The sequence below is a fragment of the Salvia miltiorrhiza genome, chromosome 6 (genome assembly GCF_028751815.1).
Source record: "Salvia miltiorrhiza cultivar Shanhuang (shh) chromosome 6, IMPLAD_Smil_shh, whole genome shotgun sequence".
NCBI lineage: Eukaryota > Viridiplantae > Streptophyta > Magnoliopsida > Lamiales > Lamiaceae > Salvia > Salvia miltiorrhiza.
The window spans coordinates 18,890,472-18,905,583 of NC_080392.1; the positions used below are offsets into that span (position 1 = coordinate 18,890,472).

Genomic DNA, 15,112 nt, shown 5'->3' on the forward strand with positions numbered 1-15,112 from the left:
TCAGATACAAGAATTATTCGATTAATCTGTATCTGAATACAAGTGCTCGACATTAGAAAAACTCGATACCAAAGTTCTAATACAGAACCAATGAGAGATTTATTATAGATACACATCAATCATTCCAATAATATTTTCCTACACCTACCATCTGCCAACACCCTAATTTAAGGAAAAGATAGATAAAGGAGAAAAGAAGAAAAGGGGACGTTTGGTGATTAATGACAACTGCTGCTAAAGTGTTGCTACAGTGCTCCAGTACTCAACAGTGTCGCTACAGTGCCCAGCCACCCATCCAACACTTCAAGTCCACCTCAGCCACTCTATTCTCACCCGTGCTTAGTTTTTATTTCACTCCTACATAGTCAAAGAAAATATTCAACAGACAAATCTCAATTGTCAGCAGAAAATCTCATCAATTAAATTCTTCAACCACGCCTCAATTTAGCCGCACTATTCACCATATTTTCACACTATCAGCTTCAGTATTTACTCCCTATAAAAGGCATCCTCACTTACCTAAAATCCTTAGCAGCTGCAAAGGATTTTAAACGAAGCAAAATCACCATTCATACAGAACATCAACCAAGCATAATCTCCTCATTCCCATTCCACAAACGTTCCTAGCAAAAAGAGGAAAGACTGCACTGCTCTTCATCATTCTCTGCCAAAGCATTTTCAAGAATCAGTTCATTCAAACAATAACCAACCAACAAAACCATTCAAGGTATTTCATGCTATTTTCAGTTCACTATCTTCATATATGCATTTCACTTCCCTCACTTCATATAAAAGAAATTCGAAACATAGGATGAGAAATATTACAGAAAGATATAGCGAACCACATATGCATACTTGATCGATAACTTTTCTCAACAAGTCGAGGATTCATACATTGTTATACTCTACACCTTAGAACAGCGAATCATGAGAACCCCCACGCTTAACAACTAGAAACTGAAGTAGAAGAAGAATGAAAGTAGATAACTTAGCTTGTTAGAAGAGTAATGGCTGACCGCCCTGTTCAGTCGAGTCCAAGGAAACAACTGACTGCTCTGCTCGACTCGGCTTCGAGTCAGCGGCGGCGAGCGAGCGAGATCAATCGATGATACACATAGGCAGCAGAGCCCGCTGCTCGTCGGAATTAAACAGCAGCGGCGACCTTCGGCTCCGCCGAAGGAAGCCTCGGACTCGAGTCGAGGAAGGAGAAGGCAGAGGCCGTGGCGACAAGCGATCGAGACCCCGGCTGATCATCGACCTCCCTACTACAGCGGTGGCAACGACGAGATTTCCAGAAGGGATAAGAGGAGGACTGTCGCCGATTTGGGAGGACGAACGGTGACGAACGACGACTGTAAGTCGCCGGATTTACAGAACCACGGCGGCGGCAACGACGTTCTGCAGAAAGAGAGGAGCTAGAGCTCGATTTGCAGAAGGAGATGAACTAGGGCTCGGGCTCCACCGACGCTTCGAATCGAGAGAGAAGAGATCCACTCTCGCGGGTGAAGCAGCAGGCGTTCGCCGGTCTCCCAACGACAGCGGCGCCAACTTCGGAGGAAGACAGCCCGGCGAGCTGGCCTCTGTCGGCAGCGGCTGTTCTGCCGTCTCTCGCCAACTCCAGAGCAGCAGCAACGGCAGCAATTCCAGGAGAGGCAGCGGCTGCCGAGGCTCCAGCTGGCGACGGTGGCGGCAACTCCAGACGGCGGCGACTTCAGTGGGCGATTGAAGGCGGAGCGAGATTGAGGAAGAGAGAAGGAGGCGCCGGACCTCGGCGCGATAGAGGCTGATTCGCCGGATTTCGGAGCTCTGCAACTCCAGGCCGCGACTCCGGGAACAGCAGCAGTCGGCGGCGAATTCCTCGACGACGGCTGGAACGTCCAGAGGGCGGAGCGGCGAAGATTTCAGCCTCGCCGGAACCGTTGGCAGTGGAACTCGTGAGGAGGCGGCTGGATCGAGAGAGAGAGAGAGAGATGTGAGCAGCGTTCCTTTCTTGATTTTAGAGAGAGATGCAGTATTGATAATTAGAGAGAGAGAGAGAACATGTTTTGTTTAAAAAAAAAAAAAGAGAGAGAAACCGATATTATTGAGAGAGAAAAGCATTCTGCTTTAATAAAGATAGAGAGTGAGAACCGACTGTTTTGAGAAAAAAAGAGAGAGATTCGGTCTTTGAGTTGAAAAAGGAGAGAGAGAACGTGTCCTGCTTGGAGAGAAAGAGATAACCGAGAATTAGTGGGAGGATGGGCTTTGATTATTTTCAGTATGGGCTTTTCTTTTAATTTATTTTGGGCCTCACCTTTTAATTGATAATGGGCTGTATTTAATTAGTGTGGGCTAGAGTTAATTTTTATTTGGACTGCTATTATTATTTTGGCTTAAAATCAGGCCCAATTTAAGGGTAGTTTAGATTAATCTATTAATTAAATTGAGCTAATTATAATTATGGATTAATTTAAAATGAGGCTATTAATTAGTAAGTGAGTTAGAATACTCTAAGATGAGCGGATTAATTATTTATCCACCCTCATGAGATGATCATCAATTAGTCAATTTTTATTTATTTAATCCGACAAGTAGGATTTATAATAGCATCTCTCAAATTATCATCTCAGAATAATAATTAACGGAATAAGAGTCATGCATAGTTATTTTATGCATTCGCATTTATTTGAGAATTTCCCTCGAATTAAAATCTTGCTTATTTTCTCGTATTAAAGGTCAAGCACCAGAGTTTAAGGCTTAGTCGTGAGTCTCTACTACCAGGTGGGCTTTCTACGTATAAACTAAAATTATATATTAGAATTGCTAAGACTTTATGCTTATGAATTTAAATGATATTGTCAATGCCTAAATGCTTTATGTTTTATTATTAATTGCCTATCTGATGTTAATCGCATTCGGATTCTGGATGGGACCGCAAATCCCTTCGGAATTAGTGTACACCTTGTGATCGTGAGTCATCTAGCGGGTTGGCCGATCATAGTGTCTGTAGAGGGAGGCCTCCCTCTCGGCACGAGTTACTGATATGGTAATTAATGATATAAAATACCTGCGCGGGTTATTGATGAAAGAAATGATATTATGTTTGGTAAATACGAGTCTTTAAAGGAAAACCCTCGTATCTTACTACTGTTGAAAGGCTTGACAATAAAATATTATGCATGTATGTAAATTTCGGCAAGTGTCCACTAAGTACTCTTGTACTTAGCCCTGTATGTATTTATAAATGTGCAGGTTGAGCTGTGATCGAGGATGTAGTGTGCAAGCGGAGTTTCTGTCAGTCTAGGATGAGTACCTCAGAGTAGAGTATATGTCTTCATACATATACTCAAATTGTTATTCCGCTGCGAACACTGATTATGTTAAGATATTATGTCATTTGTCAAACAATATGTATTATTTAATAATGTACTAAAACCATTGAGTACCCCGTTTTGGGATAATATTATGTACGGTCCCCTTGTGGCCTTCGTTGATATCTAGATATTTCGATTGATTTCTTTATACAAGTCGAGTCATCAAGAAAACGAATATGCCCTTTCTAAATCCCGCTCCTAAATTCCCTCCCTTAGTCGCGGTTTTCCCGAATTTGCTATCCTTAGCAAGTGCGGTCGTGACAGGCATACAACAAAAACAACCAACAAGCAAGAGACACGTGGCAAAACAAAATAATAAAACTAAGCATGCAATGCATGTATGCGTAGAAACCCCAGCTACACGTTTGCAGAGTCCTTTATAGTATTCTAGTACATTCGCCCGTGCGATGCACGGCGAACATAGTTTTGCATCAAAATTAAACGATGTAGCATGTGTATCGGTTAAGCGATTAGGGGTTAATGTCTAAAACCAAAGGTCTTGGGTTTGAGCCCCTGTGGCGTGGCCTTTAAATTTATTTATTTAATCATGTTAATTTATCAAAAATAAATAAATTAAATGATGTATCAAATAAATAAAAAATATTAAATATAGTTAGAATATAAGTAAATGTAAATTATTTTTTCTTAAAAAATAAAATAATCTACATCAATTACTCAGTAAAGATCTTTAATTTTATTTTATAATTTTGAAAAGTATCATTTTTAATTTTCCATCTATTTGATCGAAAACTTTATTTTCTTCCTTAAAATTATAGAATAAACACATCATTCAAATTAAAAGAAACGAAGAAACAATAAAAAAAGAGTTTTCACATCACAATATATAGTTTTAAAACATAAGCTAATCATGCATAAAATTAATTTTTTCTAAGTTAGCTCATTACCTATGTCATCTTATTAGAAAAGCTTCAATTGATAAGTAGGAAAATAAATTATATTATTAGAATTTATTAGAATACTAATAAAAGAGTTGAATAATTATTTGATACCAAATCAAAGATATTGCATTCATCTTTAATTTAAGAGATATATATATATATATATATATATAATATTTTTTAAATAAAATTTGATTTTTTGAAAAAATCATCAAAATACGAAAAAGAGAATATGAGAGAGAGAGAGAGTAGAAAAATGAAGAATGCGTATGATGAAAGAGATGAGAGAGGAGAGAGAAAATATATGAGATATGGAATTTGTTGAATTTTATAAATACCCTTTGATTGATTCTTTAATTACAATTTTATCACAAACTGTGTAACTGTGTTTTCATATAATAAATAGATATAAAAAACGCTTAGGAACCAATAAAAAGATATATGTGACAATTTTTTATCTTACTTGGAACGTTAGGGTTGGTTCATCACGGAGCGCTCAGTCTCTATACAATTCTTTTATTCTTTTTTTTTTCAGTTTCATGACGCATACTTTCTATATATATAATTCTTTTTTTTAGTTTTCTATGGGTCTGATGAGCCCGTTTTTCGTGCTCTGTTTGTGTGTCTTTTAGGTCGAGATCGAGCAGAAACTAAGAAGAATTGTGATGCTGACTTTGAGGCACAATCTGGCGTGCAAGGGCACAACGCGCACCCATCAACATAAAGAATGTAACACCCCGCCAATTTCTATTAAGTTTAGAATTTGTTTCGAACTTAGATTATGATGATATATGCCGGAGAATTTGAAATGAATTTATTTTAATGCCAACAAAATGATTTACAAAATCTTTTGAAAAATTAATTTTTCAAATCTTTATGCATTTCATATTATTTAAAGTGATTATATGTATATGTGATTATTTTATATGTTAGCATTGATTTATAAATGATTTGAATTTTAAAGTTTATATTAGGCTTTGATTGAGTATCTGTGTTGGGTTTAGATGATTTATTTTGGACCTTAGTTCTAATTATACCCAAGAGTCATTTATTTTTTTTATCAAGCCCAATCCAACTCAACTCCTTTTGGTAGCTGCTGCAAGTACAGCTGCAAAGACAATTCTGCAGCACACGTCTTGGCAACAGCCATGCCTCTTGTTCACTAGTCCTATCCTCCATGCTTAGTCCTATTCACCCCATGCCTTCAACTGTGCAACATGTACTCTTCATCTATTCAATCCTTACTCTTTTTAAAGAGTCTTCCTTATTCATTTTCTTTCCCCATGCCTTCAACTGTGCAACATGTACTCTTCATCTATTCAATCCTTACTCTTTTTAAAGAGTCTTCCTTATTCATTTTCTTTCCCCAGCAGCAGACTTCTTCTCCTTCGGTAAAGAGATTTTTCTCTCCATTCAATTCCAGCTTTGGCATTCCTTTCTAATAATCACATACATTTCTTTCATATGCAGAAAAATCACCAAGCCTAGCTCATCAAGCATCTTTTTGCAGAAACAGAAATCATTGAACAGAATACATACAAAAGGTTCCTCAACTTCTTTAACTGCAGTTTTTATTGCAATATTCCCATATCACAGCATGATTCCAACACCAAATAAAACTTTCAAACCAAACCAAAACATATAGTATGAGCTTTATATACTGTGTATACAATTGAGAATACAAGAATGAGATATGGACTGAGCATGTATAGAACTAGCCTTGTGATCTATAAAAATTCGAACTGGATTCTTGTGCTGAACTTGAGCCTTGATAGTTGACTGTGAATGTTGAGTGTATTTGTTGTTTTTCTTTCCGTTGCTGCTCTGTGTGAGTGTCATGTACGATGCGTGGGTCTGTGTTGTGGGTAAATCGAAAGGTATGTTTGGCCGTGAGCGGCGGCGGGGGCGTGAAGCCGTTGCTGTCCATCCGGCGAGAGGAGGAGTGAGAGAAGAGGGGGTGAGGGGCGGCACCAGTGGTAGCTTTTAGCTACTGCTGTCTGCCGGAGTCAAGGAGAGAGGAAAGGGGGCCGCTGAAGGCGGTGGCTTGGCGCCACTGTTCCCGTCGGCAGGAGCTTACAGAGGAGATGGTCGTCGGCGGCAGTCTTGCTGTTGTCAACCGAATTTAGGGGAGGGAGATAAGAGAGATAGTTGGTGAGAGTGTCCAGGGGTAGCGGCGTCGTGTGTGACGTTGTCGTTGTCGGAAATTGAAGCTAGGGCACGGTCTCACCGGAGTGGTGACTGAATTTGGGGATTTAGGGCTGAGAAGAGAGGGAAGTCGTGGGAGATGAGAGGAGAGGCGGCGGTGGCCGGCTCTTCGCCGCTGCTACCGTCGTCTGTGGAGTCGAGAGAAATGGGGGCGAGGGAGATGACTGACCGGCGGTTCTTCGCCGGAGGAGACAAGAGGTGAAGGGCGAGGGTGTGTTCCTGGTGACTGGTGTGTGTGAGTCGTGTGAGGAGGAGAGGGACGAAAGGGGTGGGGGAGGCACAGGTGTGAGTGAGAGGGAGTGATAAGGGGGTTAGGGCTTGGACTTTTGAGTATTTTGGGCTGCATTTTATTTCAATTGAGCTGTGTTTATATTTTAACTTGGGCTGCTCATATTTTATTTTGGGCTGCAAATTTTTAAAACAAAATTGTTAGACTTCTTTAATTGATTTATTAATTTGACTCTTTAATTTGAGTTTAAATAAATATTTTTTAAAGAATAGTTTGCATAATAATATTATTTGTATTATGTGTATATGTCGAATGGATTTACTTAGTTATGTGATTTAAAAGCATGAAAGAAATTTGCATTAAAATATTTTGCAAATAAAATCATTTTTGATTAAATTGATTTTATTATGAAGTCAATTATTTAAGAAAAATCGAGCAAGGATATTGTTGGTGTCCTTGACTCAAGAATTTAGTTTTTAAATATTTATTAAATTTTGAAAACCCGGCTAAGTGAATCATAGGAAGATAAGCACTTCACTATGACTTAAGATTAGATTCATGAGACCTATTAAGGTTATAGATTTCTTGTAGGCTTCGTGGATCGTGAGGACTAGCACTGCTATTCTGTCACGACCGCACTTGCTAAGGATAGCAAATTCGGGAAAACCGCGACTAAGGGAGGGAATTTAGGAGCGGGATTTAGAAAGGGTATATTCGTTTTCTTGATGACTCGACTTGTATAAAGAAATCAATTGAAATATCTAGATATCAACGAAGGCCACAAGAGGACCGTACATAATATTATCCCAAAACGGGGTACTCAATGGTTTTAGTACATTATTAAATAATACATATTGTTTGACAAATGACATAATATCTTAACATAATCAGTGTTCGCAGCGGAATAACAATAACTTGAGTATATGTATGAAGACATATACTCCACTCTGAGGTTCTCGTCCTAAATTGACAAAAGCTCCGCTTGCACACTACATCCTTGTTCACAGCTCAACCTGCACATTTAAAAATACATGCAGGGCTAAGTACAAAAGTACTTAGTGGACACTTGCCGAAATTTACATATATGCATAATATTTTATTGTCAAGCCTTTCAATAGTAGTAATATACGAGGGTTTTCCTTTAAAGACTCGTATTTACCAAACATAATATCATTTCTTTCATCAATAACCCGCGCAGGTATTTTATATCATTAATCACCATATCAGTAACTCGTGCCGAGAGGGAGGCCTCCCTCTACGGACACTATGATCGGCCAACCCGCTAGATGACTCACGATCACAAGGTGTACACTAATTCCGAAGGGATTTGCGGTCCCATCCAGAATCCGAATTCGATTAACATCAGATAGGCAATTAATAATAAAACATAAAGCATTTAGGCATTGACAATATCATTTAAATTCATAAGCATAAAGTCTTAGCAATTCTAATATATATGGTTTTAATTTATAAGTAGAAAGCCCACCTGAATAGTAGACTCACGGTTTAGCTCTAACTCTGGTGCTTGACCTTTAATCCGAGAAAATAAAATAAGATTCTAATTCTCGAAAAAATCTCAATAAATGAGGATGCGTGAAATGATTATGCATGACTCATATTCCTTTAATTAAATTATGAGATGCTAATCCTATTTAAGGAAATAAAGCTCGTCTTATGAGGTCGGATTATTAATATTTAATAATCTACTCATCTTAAAAATAATCTAATTCACTTACTAATTAATAATTAGTAAGTCTTAAAATTAATCACTAATTAAATATAATTAGGATTAATAATGAGGGCTTAAATTAATAGATAGCAACCCAACTGAATAATTAATCCCGGATCCAACAAGTTTATACTACAGCCCAAAGATTTAAATAAAGCCCAAGGGGATAGAATATATTTTGTTTCAGCCCACTTAAAAAAAATGAAAGGGATTTATTAATAATACAGGCCCAATAGCAAAATAAATTGAAAAGGCCCATTCCTCCATTCCTTCACATCTCGGTCTCTCTCTCTAAGCTCTCCCAATCTCACGCCCGCAGCCTCCTCTCCTCTCAATCTCTCCCAAACTCAATCTGCCTTCAGACGAGGCTTCCGCCGCCGCCGCCACCCGCAATCCGGCGAGCCAGTCGGTCGTCGCCTCGGTTCTTCCCGACACCGGTCTGCTCCCTCGTCTCCTCTCTCTCGATTCGAAGCATCGGTGGAGAGCCCGAGCCCTAGTTCATCTCCTTCTAGAAAATCCCGCCGTGGCCGTGGGTTCTGTAAATCCGGCGACTCACCACCGTCGTCTCTGAGAATCCGGTTAGTGGTCGTTGCTCGGAAACCTGAAATCGGTCTGTCTTCTCGACCTCTGCTCTGGCAACGAGCTCAGCCCTCAACATCTCTCTCACTCTCGACTTAACAGATCGTGGAGCACCAAGGCGAGCTTCTCGCCTGAAACCTGCTGCCAAGCACCGAGCGCCGCTGCTGTAGGGAGGCCGGCGAACAGTCGGGGTCTCGATCCGATGCGATTAGCTCGGGCGAGCCTGGCTGTTGTCGCCTCTGAAATTAGTGAGGCCATCGCCGCTCCCTGCTCTGACGCACACGTTTGTGCCGACACGACGAAGGCAAGGGTCGAGCCCTGACCTCTCGGCTCTGTTGCTGCTGTTCGGTTAATGGCGAGCCGGGGAGTCCACCGTTTCCAGTTTTTCTCCGAGTTCCGAAGCCGGTGAGAGCTCCATCGTCGCGTCGTCCTCCCCAACGCTCCTGTCACTCCGAAATCTGGAGATAGCCGCTGCCTTCGCCGTTGCTGAAAATGGAGGACCAGCGAGCTTCGTCGCGCCGCTGTCATTGGGAAACCGGTGAACGCCTGCTGCTTCACCCGCGAGTCGCCGCCCACTCGTCGTCTCTCGGCCCGACTGAACAGGGCCGCGTCCCTCGTTGTCTAAAAGCTAAGTTCTTCAAGTTTCGTTCCCCTCTTATTCTACGAATTATAGGTGTTGTTGTGCTAAGTAAAAGGCCATGATTTTTAAGCCTAAATCGTGTATGGTGACATGCTGTTGGTTATACATAGAAGTGAACATGCTGTTGTTTTTTTTAATAAGTAAGAAGTGAGACGATAAGGCTATGTGTGTAAGTCATAGTGTGTTTGATTCTATAGAAGTAACTAGTTATGCTACTCCCTTCGTATGATGCATTTCAATCTAATGAATATGATTTCTGTGGGTGTGCATCATGTAACAGGAGGAAGTAAATTGAAAAGAAACAGAATACCTTAATGTTTGCTTTGGTTGAAGGTTGCAGATGAATTGAATTAAACTGAAACTTGTGAATACTTTGGCAGAGATGGATGAAGAGCAGTACAAGTGTGGAATGGGAATGAAATGAAGATTAATAGCTGCTGAAATCTGAAACCAAATGAAGGTGTTCGGGTGTGAAAATTTTGCAAATATGCTGCTGGAGCTGGAGTCAAAAAGAGTATTACATAGGCGTGGAGCTGGAGTCAAAAAAATGTCCAGAATAGATGGCTGAGCATGCTTAAGGGATAGCTGCAGATTTTTTTCACACACATATACTATTCCTTTTTTTTTAGTGTTGGTAGATAGATAGAAAAATAGGGGTTTGTAAAGTGAAGTATAAACAGAAGCAATAATTCTTGTCTTGGAATTTCTATATCTGTAATATTGTATTGCATTTTTTTTTAAATAAAATCCAACTACCGGGTTTTGTTAATATCGCGTGTTTATGAAACTACTCGATATCTGCTTCCTTTCTTAGCTAGAATAAATTCTAAATTAAATCCGTAGATTTAATTCTTCATAAACCGGAATAAATTCACGACTCAAGAAATAATAATAAAAATAGAAAAATAATTCTATTGTGATTAATAAATAACATGACTTCGCTAAGTCAGTTATGAATCTGAAATAATTATTGGCTTACTCAATAATTTTCATTGCGACTTTATTTACGCGAAACTACTGACTTGGTAATAAAATAATAATCCTGCTTAATTAGAATATAATCCAGTGTCATAAGCTGAATTTAAATAATAAATAATTACTGGGCCTGATTTACTGAAAGATGAAATAATAATTATCGTATTACTGGATTTAAATATAATAAAAGAGCGGGTTGTTACATACTACCCCTCTTAACAAAAATTTCGTCCCGAAATTTGCATACCTATGTGAAAAGTTCTGGGTATTTTTCTTTCATCTGGTCCTCAAGTTCCCACGTTGCTTCTTCCGGTCCATGGTGTCTCCACAGTATTTTGACTGACGCGATTGATTTATTCCTCAACTCTTGCACCTTTCGGTCCAAAATGGCTTCAGGTTTTTTCCTCGTACGTCAAGTCTGGGTTAAGAATCATTTCATCTTGGTGAATCACGTGTTTGGGGTCAAACACGTACCGTCTCAGCTGTGACACGTGGAACACATTGTGGACGTTTCCAAAGCTAGGTGGCAGTGCCAACCTATACGCTACGGGACCTATTCTTTCTAAGGATCTCATAAGGTCCTACAAAACGGGGTCTCAACTTACCCTTAACACCGAATCTAACGATCCCTTTCGAGGGTGACTACTTTCAGGAAAACCTTGTCTCCAATCTGAAATTGTAGTTCGGTTCGTCGGGTATCAGCATAAGACTTCTGTCTGTCTTGAGCCTCTTTAATTCTTGCTCTAATCTGGCGGATGGTCTCGATCATCTCGCTTACTGCATCTGGCCCAAGGATTTTTCTTTCACCCACTTCATCCCAGTAAAGTGGTGATCTACACTTCCTTCCATACAGCGCCTCATAAGGTGCCATATCAATGGTTGCCTGGTAACTATTGTTGTAGGCGAATTCGATTAACGGCTAGCACTGATTCCCAACTTCCTCCTCGGTCTAGCACCACTGTCCTCAACATATCTTCAAGGGTCTGAATTGTCCTTTCTGATTGTCCATCTGTTTGAGGGTGAAAGGCGGTGCTAAAGTTTAATCTCGTTCCCAACTCTTTCTGTAAACTGATCCAAAATCTAGAAGTAAATTTTGAATCTCTATCTGAAGTAATGGATATTGGTATTCCATGTAGCCGTACAATCTCACGAATGTACAGTTGGGCTAGTTTCTCCGATCCATGGGTAATTGGAATCGGTATAAAATGAGCGCTCTTTGTGAGACGGTCTACTATTACCCAAATAGCTGTGTTGCCCCTATTTGTCTTGGGTAAACCCGTCACGAAATCCATCGCTATGTGCTCCCACTTCCATTCTGGGATTTCCAATGGCTGCAATTTCCCATATGGTCGTTGATGTAAAGCTTTCACTCGCTGGCATGCAAGGCAACGCTCTACAAACGAGGCTATATCTCGTTTCATCCCGTCCCACCAAAACTTCTGTTTTAGATCTTGGTACATTTTGGTACTTCCGGGATGAGCGGTATAGGGCGTGTCATGAGCTTCACTCATGATCTCGTTTCTGAGTTCCTCGTTATGGGGAACACACAATCTTCCTTCAAAAAGAACTGCGTTATCCGTTGCCTCTTGGTAGCCTCCTGGCGTGCCTGTTCGAATCTTGAGACGAACTTTTTCCAAGCTCTCATCCGTTCTCTGGGCACTGACGATCCTTTCTCTGAGGTCTGGGACGGCTACCAGAGTTGCAATAATTGCTCTTGTCGTTGCCGGTGGCTGAACCACTTCTATCTTCAATTTGTCAAAATCCCTTACAAGCGTGTCTTCTTGAGTGAGAAGAAGTCCTAACTCGGATTGAGTTTTATGACTTAAAGCATCAGCTACTACATTAGCTTTTCCCGGGTGGTAGTTGATACCGCAGTCGTAATCCTTCACAAGCTCGAGCCATCTTCTCTGTCTCATGTTCAAGTCTTTCTGCTCGAAAAAATACTTAAGACTTTTGTGATCAGTGAAGATTTCACATCTAACTCCGTATAGATGGTGTCTCCAAATTTTCAAAGCGTGCACAATTGCTGCCAGTTCCAGATCATGAGTGGGGTAGTTCAATTCATGTGGCCTTAGTTGTCGCGAGGCGTAGGCGATGACCTTTCCTTCTTGCATCAACACACAACCTAGCCCATTTTTAGACGCGTCCGTGAAGATCACGTATTCTTTATCGGCTGCTGGAACTGCTAGCACTGGTGCAGTTGTCAATTTCTTCTTCAGCTCTTGGAAGCTAGCTTCACACTCTTCGTTCCACTTATACTTGATTCCTTTGCGAAGTAATTGCGTCATTGGTCTCGCTATTTTAGAGAATCCTTCGATGAATCTCCGGTAGTATCCTGCCAAACCTAAGAAACTCCGGATTTCATTAGGTGTGGTTGGTGATTTCCACTCGCGCACTGCTTGCACCTTAGCGGGGTCCACCTTGATTCCATCTGCTGATACGATGTGCCCTAGAAACATTACTTCTTTCAACCAAAATTCGCACTTGCTGAATTTGGCGAACAACTTCTCCGTCTTTAATGTCTCCAGGATGATTCTTAAATGATTTTCATGCTCTTGGTCATTCTTAGAATAGATGAGGATATCATCTATAAACACTAAGACAAATTTGTCTAAGTATGGATGGAAAACTCGATTCATGAGGTCCATGAATACTGCCGGTGCATTGGTTAGACCAAATGGCATGACAATGAATTCATAGTGACCATATCTTGTGCGGAAAGCGGTCTTAGATATATCCTCTGGTCTGATCTTCAGTTGATGATAACCAGACCTTAAATCTATTTTTGAGAATACACTGGCTCCTTTGAGTTGATCGAACAAATCATCTATCCTTGGAAGAGGGTATTTGTTTTTAAGCGTCAGTTTGTTCAACTCTCGATAATCAATGCACATTCTCATGGTTCCATCTTTCTTCTTGACAAAGAGTACAGGCGCTCCCCAAGGCGAGACACTGGGTCTGATGAAACCCAAGTCCAAGAGTTCCTGTAGTTGCACCTTTAATTCTTGTAGTTCCTTTGGGGCCATCCTGTACGGTGCCTTTGATACTGGGGCAGATCCAGGTTCTAGATCAATGGTGAAATCTAGTTGCCTGTCTGGAGGTAGTCCTGGCAATATTTCAGGAAAAACTTCTGGAAAGTCTCGTACTATTGCCACATCTTCCACCTTCTTGTCTTCACTAGCTTCCCCGTTTAGGTAGACGAGATAAGCTGTGCTTCCTTCCTTCATCATCTCTTTTCTGGCTTGTAATGCGGATATCACTGGTACTCTTTTCTTCATACCTATGCCGTGAAATTCCGTCGGTTCCTTTCCAGGTGGTCGAATAGAAATTTTTCGTTCACTACAAAGGATGGTGGCGTGATTCTCAGCTAGCCAGTCCATTCCTAAGATCATATCTACGTCCCACATGAGCAGAATATTAAGATTGTTCGCTACCATCTTAAGTTCTCCTATTTCAAATTCTACGTTCGAGCAAACATGTGTGGTGGTAGATCTTTCTCCTGAGGGTGTAGTGATTCTTAAGGCACACTTAGCTCAGTTCTGATTCGATTTCTAAGGTATCTATGCAAGGGGCAGATATAAAAGAATGCGAGGCACCAGTATCGAACAGAATCATTATGGAAAAACCTTTAAGCTTGCCCATACCTGCCAGGTTTCCCTGGTTTTTCTCGGGCTGGTTTTGGGTGAGAGCAAAGGCTCTCGCCTGCTGCGGCAATGGTTGCTGCCGCCTCTGTTGCTGTTGGCGCTGTTGGTGCTTGTGTTGGTATTGCTGCTGGTATGGCTGTTGTTGGCGGGGCTGGTATTGGTATTGCTGCTGGTATGGCTGTTGTTGGCGGGGCTGGTGTTGCCCTTGAACTGCTTGCAGGGGCTGGGCATAAGTGGCCCTGATTGCCGCGCCCTGCTGTTTGTTGGGGCATTGTGAGGAGTAGTGGCCCTTCTGGCCACACGTGTAGCAACTGTCAGTTCCAGCCTTACAGACACCACGATGTGGTTTGTGGCATTTTGTACAAAGGGGAACTTCATTTGTCTTTGGCTGCCTCCAGCCGGGGCAGGACCCTGTTGCTTCCCTTGTCCTTGTTGCTGATATTGTCCCAACGGCGCATTTCCTTGCCATGGCCTCTTGTTAGTCTGGTTTTCATTTCCTCTATGGTCGTTCCAGTTGCGCTTTCCTTTAAAGTTCTGAGGGCGTGCAGGTGGGTTGGCTGGCGCTGAGGTCTGTGATGGAGCCAACCTTTCTACTGGCATCGCAGCTTCGATGTCCAGTGCCCTGTTCAAAGACTTCAGTGTATGAGAGTCCACCATGACTAGCTAGAGTCATCCGAATCTCGTGCCTCAGACCGGCACAAAATTTCTCCTGCCATTTTCTCATCAGTATCCACCTGTTGTGGAGCATAACGCGATAGATCGCAGAACTCTCTGTCAGTACTCTGTCACCGTCTTCTTCCCTTGTTTCAGGCTATAGAACTCAGCCTCCTTCTTCTTTCTGTAGCTCTTGGGAATATAC

The 15,112-nt window shown here is 41.2% G+C and overlaps 1 long non-coding RNA gene across 1 annotated transcript; it reads right to left on the reverse strand.

Moving 5' to 3' along the window:
• LOC130990319 (uncharacterized) lies at positions 1–1,178 on the reverse strand. Its single transcript, XR_009090921.1, has 2 exons — positions 520–1,178; positions 1–357 (listed from the first exon to the last, which is right to left on the reverse strand). It is a non-coding gene; the product is annotated as an uncharacterized LOC130990319 (long non-coding RNA).
• Between the last annotated feature and the right edge of the window lie 13,934 nt (positions 1,179–15,112).